This window comes from Mobula hypostoma, chromosome 7, assembly GCF_963921235.1.
Source record: "Mobula hypostoma chromosome 7, sMobHyp1.1, whole genome shotgun sequence".
Taxonomy (NCBI): domain Eukaryota; kingdom Metazoa; phylum Chordata; class Chondrichthyes; order Myliobatiformes; family Myliobatidae; genus Mobula; species Mobula hypostoma.
In genome coordinates, this window is record NC_086103.1 from 130,514,017 (window position 1) to 130,530,811 (window position 16,795).

Here is a 16,795-nt window from a genome sequence, read left to right on the forward strand (position 1 = left end):
TGGACTTCCCCAACATTGGGAACAATCTTCCTGCATCTAGCCTATCCAATCCCTTTAGGATTTTATATGTTTCAATAAGATACCCCGTCAATCTTCTATATTCCAACGAGTATAATCCTAGTCAATCCAGTCTTTCATCATATGAAAGTCCTGCCATCCCAGGAATCAATCTGGTGAACCTTCTTTGTACTCCCTCAATGGCAAGGATGTCTTTCCTCAGATTAGGGGACCAAAACTGCACACAATACTCCAGGTGTGGTCTCACCAAGGCCTTGTACAACTGCAGTAGTACCTCCCTGCTCCTGTACTCGAATCCTCTTGCCATGAATGCCAGCATACCATTTGCCTTTTTCACCGCCTGCTGTACCTGCATGCCCACTTTCAATGACTGGTGTATAATGACACCCAGGTCTCGTTGCACCTCCCCTTTTCCTAATCAGCCACCATTCAGATAATAATCTGTTTTCATGTTTTTGCCACCAAAGTGGATAACCTCACACTTATCCACATTAAATTGCATCTGCCATGAATTTGCCCACTCACCTAACCTATCCAAGTCACCCTGCACCCTCCTAGCATCCTCCTCACAGCTAACACTGCCACCCAGCTTCGTGTCATCCGCAAACTTGGAGATGCTGCATTTAATTTCCTCATCTAAGTCATTAATATATATTGTAAGCAACTGGGGTCCCAGCACTGAGCCTTGCGGTACCCCACTAGTCACTGCCTGCCATTCTGAAAAGGTCCCGTTTATTCCCACACTTTGCTTCCTGTCTGCCAAACAATTCTCTATCCACATTAATACCTTACCCCCAATACCGTGTGCTTTAAGTTTGCACACTAATCTCCTGTGTGGGACCTTGTCAAAAGCCTTTTGAAAATCCAAATATACCACATCCACTGGTTCTCCCCTATCCACTCTACTAGTTACATTCTCAAAAAATTTTATGAGATTCGTCAGACATGATTTTCCTTTCACAAATCCATGCTGACTTTGTCCAATGATTTCACCGCTTTATAAATGTGCTGTTATCACATCTTTGATAACTGACTCCAGCAGTTTCCCCACCACCGACGTTAGGCTAACCGGTCTATAATTCCCCGGTTTCTCTCTCCCTCCTTTTTTAGCCACCCTCCAATCCTCAGGAACTAGTCCAGAATCTAAAGAGTTTTGAAAAATTATCACTAATGCATCCACTATTTCTTGGGCCACTTCCTTAAGCACTCTGGGATGCAGACCATCTGGCCCTGGGGATTTATCTGCCTTTAATCCCTTCAATTTACCTAACACCACTTTCCTACTAACATGTATTTCCCTCAGTTCCTCCATCTCACTGGACCCTCTGTCCCCTACCATTTCCGGAAGATTATTTATGTCCTCAGTGCAGACAGAACCAAAGTAGTTATTCAATTGGTCTGCCATGTCCTTGCTCCCCATAATCAATTCACCTGTTTCTGTCTGTGGGGGATCTACATTTGTCCTAACCAATCTTTTTCTTTTCACGTATCTATAAAAGCTTTTACAGTCAGTTTTTATGTTTCCTGCCAATTTTCTCTCATAATCTTTTTTCCCTTTCCTAATTAAGCCCTTTGTCCTCCTCTGCTGGACTCTGAATTTCTCCCAGTCCTCAGGTGAGCCACTTTTTCTGGCTAATTTGTATGCTTCTTCTCTGGAATTGATACTATCCCTAATTTCCCTTGTCAGTCACAGGTGCACTACCTTCCCTGATTTATTCTTTTGCCAAACTGGGATGAACAATTGCTGTAGTTTATCCATGCGATCTTTAAATGCTTGCCATTGCATATCCACCGTCAACCCTTTAAGTGTCATTTGCCAGTCTATCTTAGCTAATTCACGTCTCATACCTTCAAAGTTACCCTTCTTTAAGTTCAGAACCTTTGTTAATGAATTAACTATGTCACTCTCCATCTTAATGAAGAATTCCACCATATTATGGTCACTTTTACCCAAGGGGCCTCTCACGACAAGATTGCTAATTAAACCTTCCTCATTGCTCAATACCCAGTCTAGAATAACCTGCTCTCTAGTTGGTTCTTCGACATGTTGGTTCAAAAAACCATCCTGCATACATTTCAAGAAATCCTCTTCCTCAGCACCCTTACCAATTTGGTTCACCCAATCTATATGTAGATTGAAGTCACCCATTATAACTGCTGTTCCCTTATTGCACGCATTTCTAATTTCCTGATTAATATCATCCCCAACCTCACTACTACTGTTAGGTGGCCTGTACACAACTCCCACCAGCGTTTTCTGCCCCTTAGTGTTATGCAGCTCTACCCATATTGATTCCACATCCTCCTGGCTAATGTCCTTCCTTTCTCTTGTGTTAATCTCCTCTCTAACCAGCAATGCTACCCCACCTCCTTTTCTTTCATGTCTATCCCTCCTGAATACTGAATATCCCTGAATGTTGAGCTCCCATCCTTGGTCACCCTGGAGCCATGTCTCTGTGATTCCAACTATATCATATTCATTAATAACAATCTGCACTTTTAATTCATCCACCTTGTTAGGAATGCTTCTTGCATTGACACACAAAGCCTTCAGGCTCACTTTTACAACACTCTTAGCCCTTATACAATTATGTTGAAAAGTTGCCCTTTTTGATTTTTGCCCTGGATTTTCCGGCCTGCCACTTTTACTTTTCACACTACTTTTTGCTTCTACCCTCATTTTACACCCCTCTGTCTCTCTGCACTTGTTCCCATCTCTCTGTTGTGAACTAACCTCCTCTCTCCTAGTCCCTTTAATTGGATTCCCACCCTCCAACCATTCTAGTTTAAAGTCACCTCAGTAGCTCTCACAAATCTCTCCGTCAGGATATTGGTCCCCCTAGGATTCAAGTGTAACCCATCCTTTTTGTATAGGTCACACCTGCGCCAAAAGAGGTCCCAATGATCCAAAAACTTGAATCCCTGTCCCCTGCTCCAATCCCTCAGCCACACATTTATCCTCCACCTCATTGCATTCCTACTCTCACTGTTGCATGGCACAGGCAGTAATCCCGAGATTATTACCTTTGCGGTCCTTTTTCTCAACTCCCCTCCTAACTCCCTATATTCTCCTTTCAGGACCTCTTCCCTTTTCCTACCTATGTCATTGGTACCTATATGTACCACGACCTCTGGCTCCTCACCCTCCCACTTCAGAATATCTTGGACGTGATCAGAAATATCCCGGACCCTGGCACCAGAGAGGCAAACTACCATCCGGGTCTCTGGACTGCGTCCACAGAATCGCCTATCTGACCCCCTTACTATCGAGTCCCCTATTACAACTGCCCTCCCCTTTCCTTTCCCTACCCTTCTGAGCTACAGGGCAAGAGTGCTATCAACTTTGTCAGAATGCACACAAATTTTCTTCCACTACACAATCAAGACAGGCTCAAATTTTGCTTTACAAGTAATAGTGAGGCTAATTGTGCAGCAATAAATGTGAAAGTTGAGATAATGTCATTTAATTTTTACCATAAGATGTTCCGCATTTGTACCTAAATAATAGCTTCAACATCCATTTAAAAGCATGAAGTTACCCACATCCACTACAATATTAACATTTTAATTCCACATCCCATTCCCATTCTGATATGTCTCCTCTACTGTAAGGATGAAGCCACACTCCGGTTGGAGGAACAATACCTTATATTCCGTCTGGGTAGCCTCCAACCTGATGGCATGAACATTGACTTCTCTAACTTCCGCTAATGCCGCACCTCCCCCTCGTACTCCATCCGTTATTTATTTTTATACACACATTCTTTCTTTCACTCTCCTTTTTCTCCCTCTGTCCCTCTGACTATACCCCTTGCCCATCCTCTGGGTTCCCCCCCCCACTTGTCTTTCTCCCTGGGCCTCCTGTCCCATGATCCTCTCATATCCCCTTTACCAATCACCTGTCCAGCTCTTGGCTCCATCCCTCCCCCTCCTGTCTTCCCCTATCATTTTGGATCTCCCCCTCCCCCTCCCACTTTCAAATCTCTTACTAGCTCTTCTTTCAGTTAGTCCTGACGAAGGGTCTCGGCCTGAAACGTCGACTGCACCTCTTCCTAGAGATGCTGCCTGGCCTGCTGCATTCACCAGCAACTTTGATGTGTGTTGCTGATATTAACCTCCATGCAGGTTAGGTAGGAATGGGGGGGGGGGGTAAACAAATTCCGCAGTGTTTGCAGAAATTTACTCAGCTTGTAATAGTTTGCTTTCCTCAAAAGCATCAGAGATTAAATGAATATGTACTGCTTCCATCTTTAAACTGTTCTTCTGTTAACTAATAGAGCTTAAAAACATTAGAAGGTGATGAAATAATAACCACTATACTGAAGCATAGTGCTATGTCAGTTTAGGATAAATATTAAGGTCGTATCCTCAACCAATCCTTTGTTCATTGTTCTGCTAATCTGTTATTAAAACGTATTATATACCACTTAGCCTATATATAGATGTAACCTAGATGTCTGCTGGATACAGGAGAACTCCTGAATTTATAATAGATGGGTCCTGTTTTCACCTCATAAACTATCTTGTACACTATTTTACGACTGTGTATGTTTATTGTTCTGTATTGAGTCCTCTGCCTGGTCTGAAATTCAAGCTGTATATATGGTTCCCTTCTTTTGCCTTTGATAATTCTTGAGTTTATACTCTATTAACTCTCGTATTTCCAGTTCAGGAAATTTCATCCTTCAAGGAGGAAGAAAATGCTTCTTATACTTCTAGTGGATGCCAAATGCGTCTGTTTAGACAGGGTTCTTAAAAATTCTTTCCAGCCACTAAGATTATTAGTTTGATACAGAGTATTCTTCTTGTTCTGCTCAGGCTATATTCTCTTTGCCAATGCTATGTTTAACTGTGCTTTTGTGGGCAGAGATTCCCCTTATGTAGTTAGCAGCATGTGACAATAAAGCTGTTTACATTTGAGTTACTAGACTTATTTGAGTTTGTTACAATAATACAGGATTCTGTAAGGTGATATAGAAATTTGAGAAAGAGCATCTCACATCAAATATTTTTGATCAAATTTAGCTCTGTAGGATTTAGCCCCCAAACAACTCCCCCCCCCCCACCCCATTACTAGCAGTGAATTTATTGGGTTACAATAGATGCTTGCTGGCAAACTGACACAAAATGTAAATCAAAAAACTGCAGATACTGTATTTCGGAAATTATAAATAAAAATGTTGGTGTCTGCACTGTGCAGGTGTGACGTTAACCTTGCTGGTGTAAATCATTTTAATTCTCAGAACACTCACACACTTTCACTCTGGAGTTGGAACTCCACCCAATCAGTAAAAGACAGAGGCCTGCCATTGAAGACAAAAACAAACTGCGCTTCTCAGCAGTTTTTGGAGTTTGAACTGCACCCAATCAGTCAAAGGGAGAAAAAGGAGAAAAGGCAACCTCACATGGGTCCGTGACTGAAGGTGAAAAAAGCAGCACTTTGTGGCAGCTTTCTGAGTTCACAAATAGATTCATTAGCAAAGGAGATTAAAAATAAGGCAGGTGCAAGCAGAGCAGCCATTCTTGGAGCGGCTATTGTGAGAGTGGGGAGGCTTTAGTTTTGGTGAGATCGGGCTTGGGTGAGGTAACTATCTAGAAAGACTCTTCTTCTTCTGTATTCTGTATTCTTTATTCCTCCTCGGTTAGGGCACAACTGTGCAGTGAAAATTGCTCCGGGGCTGTGTCGTGTCCTTTGTGTGAGAATTCTGGGAGACCTCCAGCTTCCAGGATAACCAGATCTGCACCAGGTTCTTCTCAGAGAACTAGAGCTGCAGCTTGATGACCTTCATCTCATTCAGGAGACTGAGGAAGTGATAGATAGGAGCTACAGGGAGGTAGTCACCCCGAGGCTGCAGGAGGTAGGTAACTGTGTGACTGACAGGAGAAAGGGAAATGGGCAGCCAGTACAGAATACACCTGTGGGTGCTTCCCTCAATAATAAGTACATCATTTTGGATTCTGTTGAGGGGGACGATTTACCAGGGGGAGCCACAGTAGCTGCATCTCTGGCTCTGAATCTGGTGCTGTGGCTCTGAAGAGAAGGGAGGAGAAGAGGACTGCAGTAGTGATAGGAGAATCTATAGTTAGAAGAATAGAGACCAGATTCTGTAGACACGATCGAGACACCTAGAGGTGCCAGGGTAAGGGATGTCTCAGATCGGGTCCACAGCATTCAAAAGGACGAGGGTGAGCAGAGACAAGTCTTGGTACATATTGGCGCCAATGACATAGGTAGAAAAGGTGAGGAGGTCCTGAGAGTGATTTTTGGGAGCGAGTAGAAATAGGAAAAACAGGAACTCCAGGATAGTAACTCTAGGCTGCAGCCTGTGCCAAGTGCCAGTGAGAGTAAGAATAGGAGTATCTGGAGGATAAATGTGTGGCTGAGGGACTGGTGCAGGGGGCAGGAGCCAGCAGTATGGGAACTGGAATTTACAAGGATATTGCCGGGACTGGAGAACCTGAGTAATATGGAAAGATTGAATAGGTTAGGACTTTATTCCTTGGAACCTGGAAGACTGAGAGGAGATTTGATAGAGGAATACAAAATTATAACCATATAACCATATAACAATTACAGCACGGAAATCGGTCCTTCTAGTCCATGTCGTATAGATAGGGTAAATGCAAGTAGGTTATTTCCATTGTGGTTAGATGGGACTACAACTAGAGGTCATGAGCTAAGGGTGAAAGATGAAATGTTTAAGGGACTATGGGGATAAACGACTTCACTCTGAGGGTCATAAGAGTGTAAGAGTGCCACTGCAAGTGGTGTATGTAGCTCAATTTCAGCTTTTAAGAGAACTTTGCACAGGCACAGGAATGGTAGGGGTATGGAAGGCTATGGTCCAGACGCAGGCCAATGGGAGTATGCAGTTTCAATAGATGGGCCAAAGGGCCTGTTTCTGTGCTGTACTTTTCTATGAGACTATGATAGAGGACTGGCCAAAGGGGACACTAGCAGAACTAATGGCAGAGCAGCAATGCCTGGAGTTTCCGAGAGCAATTTGGAAGGTGCAGGATCGATACGCCCCAAAGAAGAAATATTCTAAAGGCAGGATAGAACATAGAACATAGAACATAGAATAGTACAGTACAGTACAGGCCCTTCAGCCCACAATGTTGTGCCGACCCTCAAACCCTGCCTTCCATATAAGCCCCTACCTTAAATTCCTCCATATACCTGTCTAGTAGTCTCTTAAACTTCACTAGTGTATCTGCCTCCACCACTGACTCAGGCAGTGCATTCCACGCACCAACCACTCTCTGAGTAAAAAAACCTTCCTCTAATATCCCCCTTGAACTTCCCACCCCTTACCTTAAAGCCATGTCCTCTTGTATTGAGCAGTGGTGCCCTGGGGAAGAGGCACTGGCTATCCACTCTATCTATTCCTCTTATTATCTTGTACACCTCTGTCATGTCTCCTCTCATCCTCCTTCTCTCCAAAGAGTAAAGCCCTAGCTCCCTTAATCTCTGATCATAATGCATACTCTCTAAAGCAGGTAGCATCCTGGTAAATCTCCTCTGTACTCTTTCCAATGCTTCCACATCCTTCCTATAGTGAGGCGAACAGAACTGAACACAGTACTCCAAGTGTGGCCTAACCAGAGTTTTATAGAGCTGCATCGCGACTCTTAAACTCTATCCCTTGACTTATGAAAGCTAACACCCCATAAGCTTTCTTAACTACCCTATCCACCCGTGAGGCAACCTTCTGTGGACATGTACCCCCAGATCCCTCTGCTCCTCCACACTACCAAGTATCCTGCCATTTTGTACTCTGTCTTGGAGTTTGTCCTTCCAAAGTGTACCAACTGTACACTTTGGATGATGCAACTGTAGCTGACAAGGGGAGTTAAAGCTAACATTAAGGCAAAGAGTGGGCATATAACAGAGCAAAAATTAGTGGGAAATTAGAGGATCGGGAGGCTTTTAAAAACCAACAGAAGGCAACTAAAAAAGTCATAAAAAGGGAAAAGATGGAATATGAAGGTAAGCTAGCCAATAATATTAAAACGGATATAAATAGTAAAAGAGAGGTGAGAGTAGATAGCAGGCTGCTGGAAAATGATGCTGGAGGGCTATTAATGGGGGACAAGGAAATGACAGACAAACTGAGTAAGTATTTTGCATCAAACAAGAAAAAATCTGCAGATGCTGGAAATCTAAGCAACACACACAAAATGTATTTTGCATATTGCAAATATTTTGCATAAGTCTTCACGGTGGAAGAAACTCACTGTATGCCAGAAGTTTGAGAGTGTCAGGGAGCAGAAGTAACTGAAGTTGTCATTACTAGGGAGTAGGTGCTTAGGAAATTGAAAAGTCTAAAGGTAGAGAAATCACCTAGACCAAATGGTCTAGGCCCAGGGTTCTGAAAGAGAGACCTGAGATTGTGGAGGCATTAGTAATAATTTTTCAAGAATCAATAAACTCTGGCATGGTTCTGGAGGAATGGAAAATTGCAAATGTCACTCCATTCATCAAGAAGAGAGTGAGGCAGAAGAAAAGAAATTATAGACCAGTTAGTCTAATCTCAGTGGCTGGGAAGATGTTGGAGTCGATTGTTAGGGATGTGGTTTTGGGGTTCTTGGAGGTCAATGATAAAATAGGCCAAAGTCAACATGGTTTCCTGAAGGGAAGTTCTTGTCTGACAAATCTGTTGGAATTCTTTGAAGAAATAACAAGCTGAATAGACAAAGGAGCATCAGTGGATGGTTTGTAATTGGATTTTCAGAAAGCCTTTGACAAAGTGTGCTACATGAGGTTACTTAACTAGTTAAGAGCCCATGATATTATAGGAAAGGTATTAGCATTGATAGAATATTGGCTGATTGGCAGGAGGCAAAGAGTGGGAATAAAGGGAACCTTTTCTGGTTGTCTGCCAGTGACTAGTGATATTTCACAGGGATCTGTGTTGGGCAGCTTCTCTTTCCGTTATGTGTCAATGACTTGGATGATGGAATTGATAGCTTTGTGGCCAAATTTGCAGACGATACAAAGATAGGTGGAGGGGCTGGTAATGTTGAGGAAGCAGAGAGGCTGCAGGACTTAGACCAATTAGGAGAATGGAAAAAGAAGTGGTAGATGGAAAACAGTGTTCTGATGTGTATAGCCATACTCTTTAGTCAAAGAAATAAAAGGGGAGACTATTTTCTAAGTGGAGAGAAAATTCAAAAATCTGACATGCAAAGGGACTTTGGAGTCCTTGTGCAGGATTTCAAAAAGTTTAACATGTAAGTTGAGTCAGTGGTGAGGAAGGCAAATGCAATGTAGCATTCATTTTGAGAGGAAAAGTATACAAAAGCAAGGATGCAGTGTTGAGGCTTTATAAGGCACGAGTGAGTCTTCATGCAGTATTGTGAGCAGTTTCTGAAGAATGAGGGAGATAACATGGAAACCTATTGAATTTTGAAAGACCTTTTGATAGAGTGGATGTGGAGAGGATGGCGGGGGAGTCTAGGACTAGAGGACACACCCTCCGTATAGAGCAACGTCCATTTAGAACGGAGGTGAGGAAGAATTTCTTAGCCGGGGAGTGGAGAATCTGTGGAATTAATTGCCACAGGTGACTGTGGAGGCCAAGTCATTGGGTATACTTAAAGCAGAGGATAATAGATTCTTGATTAGTCAGGACATGGAGGGTCATGGAGAGAAAGCAGGAGATTAGGGCTGAAATGGAAATGGAGCAGCCATGATGAAATGGCGGAGCAGACTCAATGGGCCAAATGCTTCAAGTTGCTCCTATATATTATGGTCTTACATATCTGCCTGTGATTTCTTGCACTATCATAATGAGACCTAAACAAGCCTAAGAGATAGCATCTCGCATTTCATCTAGGCATATTGTAACCTCCAGTACAAAATACTGAATGTTCCTAATTTATGCTCTCCTTTGATTGCTTTCTCACCATTAGCTACATCCATTAACCCAACAGCTGAATGAACTTTGCAATTATTCCCATGGCAACCCTAGCTCATCCCAACAGATGTATCCCCTTTCTCCTATCCATCTTTCCCTCCACCTTCAATGCAATTTTGTTTCTCTTTCCCAGTCTCAGAAAGGGCCTCAGCCTGAAACCGTGACTCCTTTCACAGGTGCTGCCTGATCTGTTGCATACTTCTAGGATTTTATATTTATTTGCTACAAAGTGCCCGCAGTTCACTGATTTTTTTTTTCTGATAACTATCTTTTTATCTTCTTATGTGTTTCCTGTTATGGAGCTTCTATTTCTGCCTCTATTTTGGAAAGGCCATTATGAGTTCTCCACTGGTAATACAACAAACATTATGCAGCTTTTCAAGGAAGTTAAAAAGAAGAATACTGGGACATTAGATAGCTTATTACATGGAACAGGAGCCAACCATCTCAGGGTTTACAAATCAACAGGCTTCTACTTTCGTTTGAATGAGGAGAAGGAACCATGAATGAAATACATGACAATTTATATATAATCCATAGAATGAGGTGGAAGAGTTCCTCCAACATTGTGTGTGTGTGTGTTGCTCAAGATTTCCAGTATCTCCAGAATCTCTTGTGTAAATCTCAAAGGCATCTGTCGTAAGCATTATCTCTTCTACGGGCTGATTCACTACAACAGATGTGCAATGTTTGAGCGTGTTGTGGAAATGTTCAGATATAGTAGTGTTTTAAAAATCAGCATAGCCATGTGATTGTGTAGTGGACATTCCTCTGGTAATGTGCAATGGCACAGGGACAGGGATTAATCCATGTGCCAACAGATACTTGAAGAAATCACTGTCTGTAACCTGATCCATATCTTGCTAATAGAATGACTATGGAAGAAGCACCAAGTATCCAGAGAACTTCTAGGTTTGTGTCATTCACTGCAGTTCAGCACAGAGGTGCAAGAGCCATGATATCTTGATCTCAAGACTGATCAACAGAGGAGAAATACTTCATGACATTGAACCTATAATACATCCATTTACCTCTTTAACTTTGCCCTACCAACCACACTCTACATGTACTTCATATTACGTATGTTTCCTTTCTGTCTAAAGCACCTAGATGTTATTAACTTACCAGTCTAATTATTCTGTTTATCCTTCCGTGCATTTCCCCCGATTATTACACTGAACCACCCACATACAATACTTATTGAAAAGGTAACCTATTTTTCTGTACTTTTTTTAAACCTACTTCATCAAAAAGGGGACTTTTGTTTCATTAAGCTTCATTGTGGGAAATGAATAAATTCAGCCCACAAAATCCCCCATCTTTATGCTCTTTGAGAACACAGGATTGCTCCATATTGTACTCTTATTAATCAATTTTCAAGCAGCAAACCACCACTTTCATCACTTCCTTCTTTTAAATGTTTTGTCAATATATTCCTTTTTGGTTGTTCAATTAGGCTCTGCATGGCATGAATATTCAGCTTTATCATTTATACATTGTTTATGTACCTCATCAAGTTGCCAGAGAATGTATACTTGTGGTGTTCTGCTGCTGTAGCCCACCAGCTTCAAGGTTCGATGTGTTATGTGTTCAGACGTGCTTTTACGCACACCACTGTGTGGTTATTTGAGTTACTGTCACATTCCTGTCAGCTTGTGCCGTTCCGCTCTGACCTCTCTCATTCACAAAGCTATTTCGTCCACAGAACTGTCCCTCACTGCACATTTTCTTTCTTTGCTTTTTGTACTATGCTCTGTAAACACTAGACACTGTCGTGTGTGAAAATCCCAGGAGATCAGCAGCTTCTTGATTACTCAAACCACCCTGGCTGGCACCAACAGTCATTTCCATAGTCAAAGTCACTTAGATCACACTCCTTCATCATCTGATGTTTGGTGTGAAAGATAACTGAGCCTGTCAGCCACATCAGCATGTTTTTATGCAATGAGTTATTAGTTGATTAGATATTTGAATTAAAGAACGGGTGTTCACTAATAAAGTGGCCACTGAGTGTGCATGGCAGTCACCAGGATTCCGTGTAAACAGATCATTAAATTAATATTGTGTTCATGATGCTCTTTTATTCTTATTATGACACAGAAAGAAATAATTTGGCCATCTCGCTTCATGCTACCTCCTACTGTAATATAATGTTAAGAAGTTAGCATCTCGCAGGCCTCTTGTGACCCTGGCTATTTTGTAAGGGTCATAGCGGCTAAGACTTTGACAAAAATCATAGAAGCACAAGTATTTCTCACAAGAGAAGCTGAGTGGGTGATATTATTCTTGGTATGCGACCCTGTAACTTTAGTCCTTGCTTAAGAACAACTTATACCATCGTTTGATTAACTGCTGTAAGAAACATAGCGCTTGCTAGATAAGCATTATAACAAATGCTTGTTTCAAGGGTGGAAAGCTCTGAGGGGTAAGCCTACGTCTGGCTGTTCCCAGACATAAGGGTAGTTAAGCTGTTACACGAACAATTTATGGCTGATAAGTTAAACAATACTCATCTGTACAGAAACTAAGGGGGTGAACCCACCTGTATCTACGTACATGACTGCATATGTAGAAAAAGCACTGTATTTGCTTCAGAAGCCAGAGACCCCCGGAGCAGCCCAAGAGATTGCTTAAGGAGGGTTCTCTCTGGTGACTTGCTAATAAAGAGTTAAAGTCACATTAAATGTAGTACGTGGTGCCTTTGCATCGGGTAGATCAAAAGAAGTTTACAACACTACCAGAACAATCAGAATCTAGAGCATGGCTAGAGATGTGTATCACTTGTATGATCTTGTGTATCCTGGACGTACAAAATAATACAGCAATATCTATATTAGGACCTAATCAACTTCCAGGTGAGGCACAGGTTCACATGTAGTTCCTCCAACCTTTCCTACTGCATTTGCTGTTCCCAGTAAGGCTTCTTCTACATCAGCAAAATCAATTGCAGGCAGAGACTGTTTCACAGAACACCTATGTTCAGTCCACAATGGCCATCCAGTTGCAGACCATTGAAAATCCCCTCCCCAGTGCCACACTGACCTGTCCATCTTGGCCTTCTCTACTGCCAGGATGAAGCCCAATGCAAACTGTAGGAGCAACACCTTATATGTTGCCTGGGTAGTCTACTGTGCTGTCCAACGGCATGAATATTAAGTTTTCCAATTTTAGATATGCACCCCTCTCACTTTTCTCTTCCTTCACCCGCTCCTTCCTATCCTTTGGCCCTCCCATTTTTGTCCTCTTTTCCATTTGTCCCACTTCTCCCATCTTTGCCCCTCCCCCTTCCTGACTACACCCACCCATTTGACAAATAGGATTTTCCCCTATCACCCAGCCTTCGGGTTCCAACTGTGGTTCACCTCTCCTCATTCTCACTTCTTTACTCATCTGAATCCAACTCTGGTAGTGCTCTGTGTCACTACTTATTCACCTCCAGCAACCATCTTCTATTTTTCCATACTCTTTCTTCACCTTGCTCCATATTTTTTCCTCTTTCTTTATCTGCCTCCAAATATCATTCACCTGCCACAATTTTCCAACTCCATTCTCACTCATCCTTCTCAATCCAGCAATCACCCCGATATCCCTTCTTTGCACCCCCTTTCTCCTCTTTATGCTGGCCATCTCCTCACTCTCAGTCCTGATTCAGGGCCTCGACCTGAAACATCAGCAATTTCTTTCCTCCTACTGATGCTACTCAGTCTACTGTGTTACTCCAGCAGTAGTTTGTTGTCCCAGATGTCTCTTTGTATCCAATATTCAGTTCAAGCAAAGACAAAAAGTGGATACAGAAATGGTGAACATGGAGACCCTGGAAATCTTCTGTCATTTTGTGTCTGTTACTATAGAAATGGTACGTAACCATGGTGGAAAAGGTGCTGACTAATGAACTTAAAATTACGCAGCCCTAGATATAGAACTGTTTTAAGTACAAAGGAAACATCAGTTATTTGAGATAATCTTTCCAGAACATTGCTGAAACTAACTACCTCATAATACTAGTATGAAGTTCTGAATATAGCCTGTATAATTCCCAATGTAGACTTTAAATAAACATAAATTTCCAAGCCTCTCAATTTGGACCTTCTGAGGATCCCAGGTACTCACATTTCATTGACTCTGCCTCTCGCCGCTTCTCCCGTCAAGCTCTGAAGGCGACGCTCTCCGCCATGAGGAGGTTCTTGGTGTCCCTATCCCAGACCCTTCCACACCTTCGGGACACTTTCTTCGCCGTCTGTAATGGTCCTACCCGCTATTTCATCCTCCGTCGGATCCACGCCTGCAATCGCCGTTTCTTTGACTTTGTCATGTTAGGCAAAGATCGCAAGATCTTACATCTACGGACTCCAGAGCCTGCCGGCCCCGACGCTAGCAGGCATGAACTTTCGGTTGCGGCCCCTGCCGTTGATCTCGGCGGCTCCAACACCTCAGGACATATTCAAAACCCGGACTCCAGCAACGACCATGGACACATTCGAAGTGATTGCGCAACCACCAACTGCGACTCCAGCCTTGAACACCAGGCCGGGTCTTTATGTGCTGCTGTTGTGACTCCCGTCTCCCCTTCCCCCACCACCACTCCGCAGCCCCATCTTCCTCAGATCCCACCGTCAACTCCTGGGCCCTCAGAGGCTCCATCTTCCTCTCACCCCAACCCTCCCCTCTCCATTGACACCCCCAGCCTCCCCCCTCCTCCCTCTGATCCCAGCTCTCATCCGTGCCGGGTCTTTACCATCCCCTCCGACCTTCAACTGTGGGAGGCAGAACGCTCTGTTCTCAGTAAGGGCCTCACGTTTGTCCCCCTTCGCCCACACCTCAGCGAGTTCCGTGTTCGCCACGATGCGGAACTTTTCTTCCGCCGTCTCCGTCTCCGAGCCTACTTCTTCGGCAAGGACTCTTCCACCCCCACCGATGACCCCTTCTCCCGTCTTCAACCCTCCTCTTCTTCATGGACACCCCGCTCTGGTCTTCTGCCTGCTCTGGATCTCTTTATTGCCAACTGCCGACGGGACATCAACCATCTCGACTTCACCGCACCTTGTCCCCATTCCAACCTCACTCCTTCGGAACGCTCTGCTCTCCACTCCCTCCGCACTAATCCTAACATTATTATTAAACCCGCTGATAAAGGGGGTGCTGTTGTAGTCTGGCGTACTGACCTCTACCTTGCCGAGGCACAGCGACAACTCGCGGATACCTCCTCTTATTTACCCCTCGATCGTGACCCCACTAAGGAGCACCAGGCCATTGTCTCCCACACTATCAACGACTTTATCCGCTCAGGGGATCTCCCATCCACTGCTACCAACCTTATAGTTCCCACACCCCGCACTTCCTGTTTCTACCTCCTACCCAAGATCCACAAACCTGCCTGTCCTGGCCGACCTATTGTCTCAGCTTGCTCCTGCCCCACCGAACTCATTTCTGCATACCTCGACACTGTTTTATCACCCCTTGTTCAATCCCTTCCGACCTATGTTCGTGACACTTCTCACGCTCAAACTTTTCGATGATTTTAAGTTCCCTGGCCCCCACCGCTTTATTTTCACCATGGATGTCCAGTCCCTATATACTTCCATCCCCCATCAGGAAGGTCTCAAAGCTCTACGCTTCTTTTTGGATTCCAGACCTAATCAGTTCCCCTCTACCACCACTCTGCTCCGTCTAGCAGAATTAGTCCTTACTCTTAATAATTTCTCCTTTTGCTCCTCCCATTTCCTCCAAACTAAAGGTGTAGCTATGGGCACCCGTATGGGTCCTAGCTATGCCTGCCTTTTTGTTGGGTTTGTGGAACAATCTATGTTCCGTGCCTATTCTGGTATCTGTCCCCCACTTTTCCTTCGCTACATCGACGACTGCATTGGCGCTGCTTCCTGCACGCATGCAGAACTCGTTGACTTTATTAACTTTGCCTCCAACTTTCACCCTGCCCTCAAGTTTACCTGGTCCATTTCCGACACCTCCCTCCCCTTTCTAGATCTTTCTGTCTCTGTCTCTGGAGACAGCTTATCCACTGATGTCTACTATAAGACTACTGACTCTCACAGCTATCTGGACTATTCCTCTTCTCACCCTGTCTCTTGCAAAAACGCCATCCCCTTCTCGCAATTCCTCTGTCTCCGCCGCATCTGCTCTCAGGATGAGGCTTTTCATTCTAGGACGAGGGAGATGTCTTCATTTTTTAAAGAAAGGGGCTTCCCTTCCTCCACTATCAACTCTGCTCTTAAACGCATCTCCCCCATTTCACGTACATCTGCTCTCACTCCATCCTCCCACCACCCCACTAGGAATAGGGTTCCCCTGGTCCTCACCTACCACCCCACCAGCCTCCGGGTCCAACATATTATTCTCCGTAACTTCCGCCACCTCCAACGGGATCCCACCACTAAGCATATCTTTCCCTCCCCCCCCCTCTGCATTCCGCAGGGATCGCTCCCTACACAACTCCCTTGTCCATTCGTCCCCCCCATCCCTCCCCACTGATCTCCCTCCTGGTACTTATCCGTGTAAGCAGAACAAGTGTTACACATGCCCTTACACTTCCTCCCTTACCACCATTCAGGGCCCCAAACAGTCCTTCCAGGTGAGGCATCACTTCACCTGTGAGTCGACTGGGGTGATATACTGCGTCCGGTGCTCCCGATGTGGCCTTTTATATATTGGTGAGACCCGACGCAGACTGGGAGACCGCTTCGCTGAACATCTACGCTCTGTCTGCCAGAGAAAGCAGGATCTCCCAGTGGCCACACATTTTAATTCCACATCCCATTCCCATTCTGACATGTCTATCCACAGCCTCCTCTACTGTAAAGATGAAGCCACACTCAGGTTGGAGGAACAACACCTTATATTCC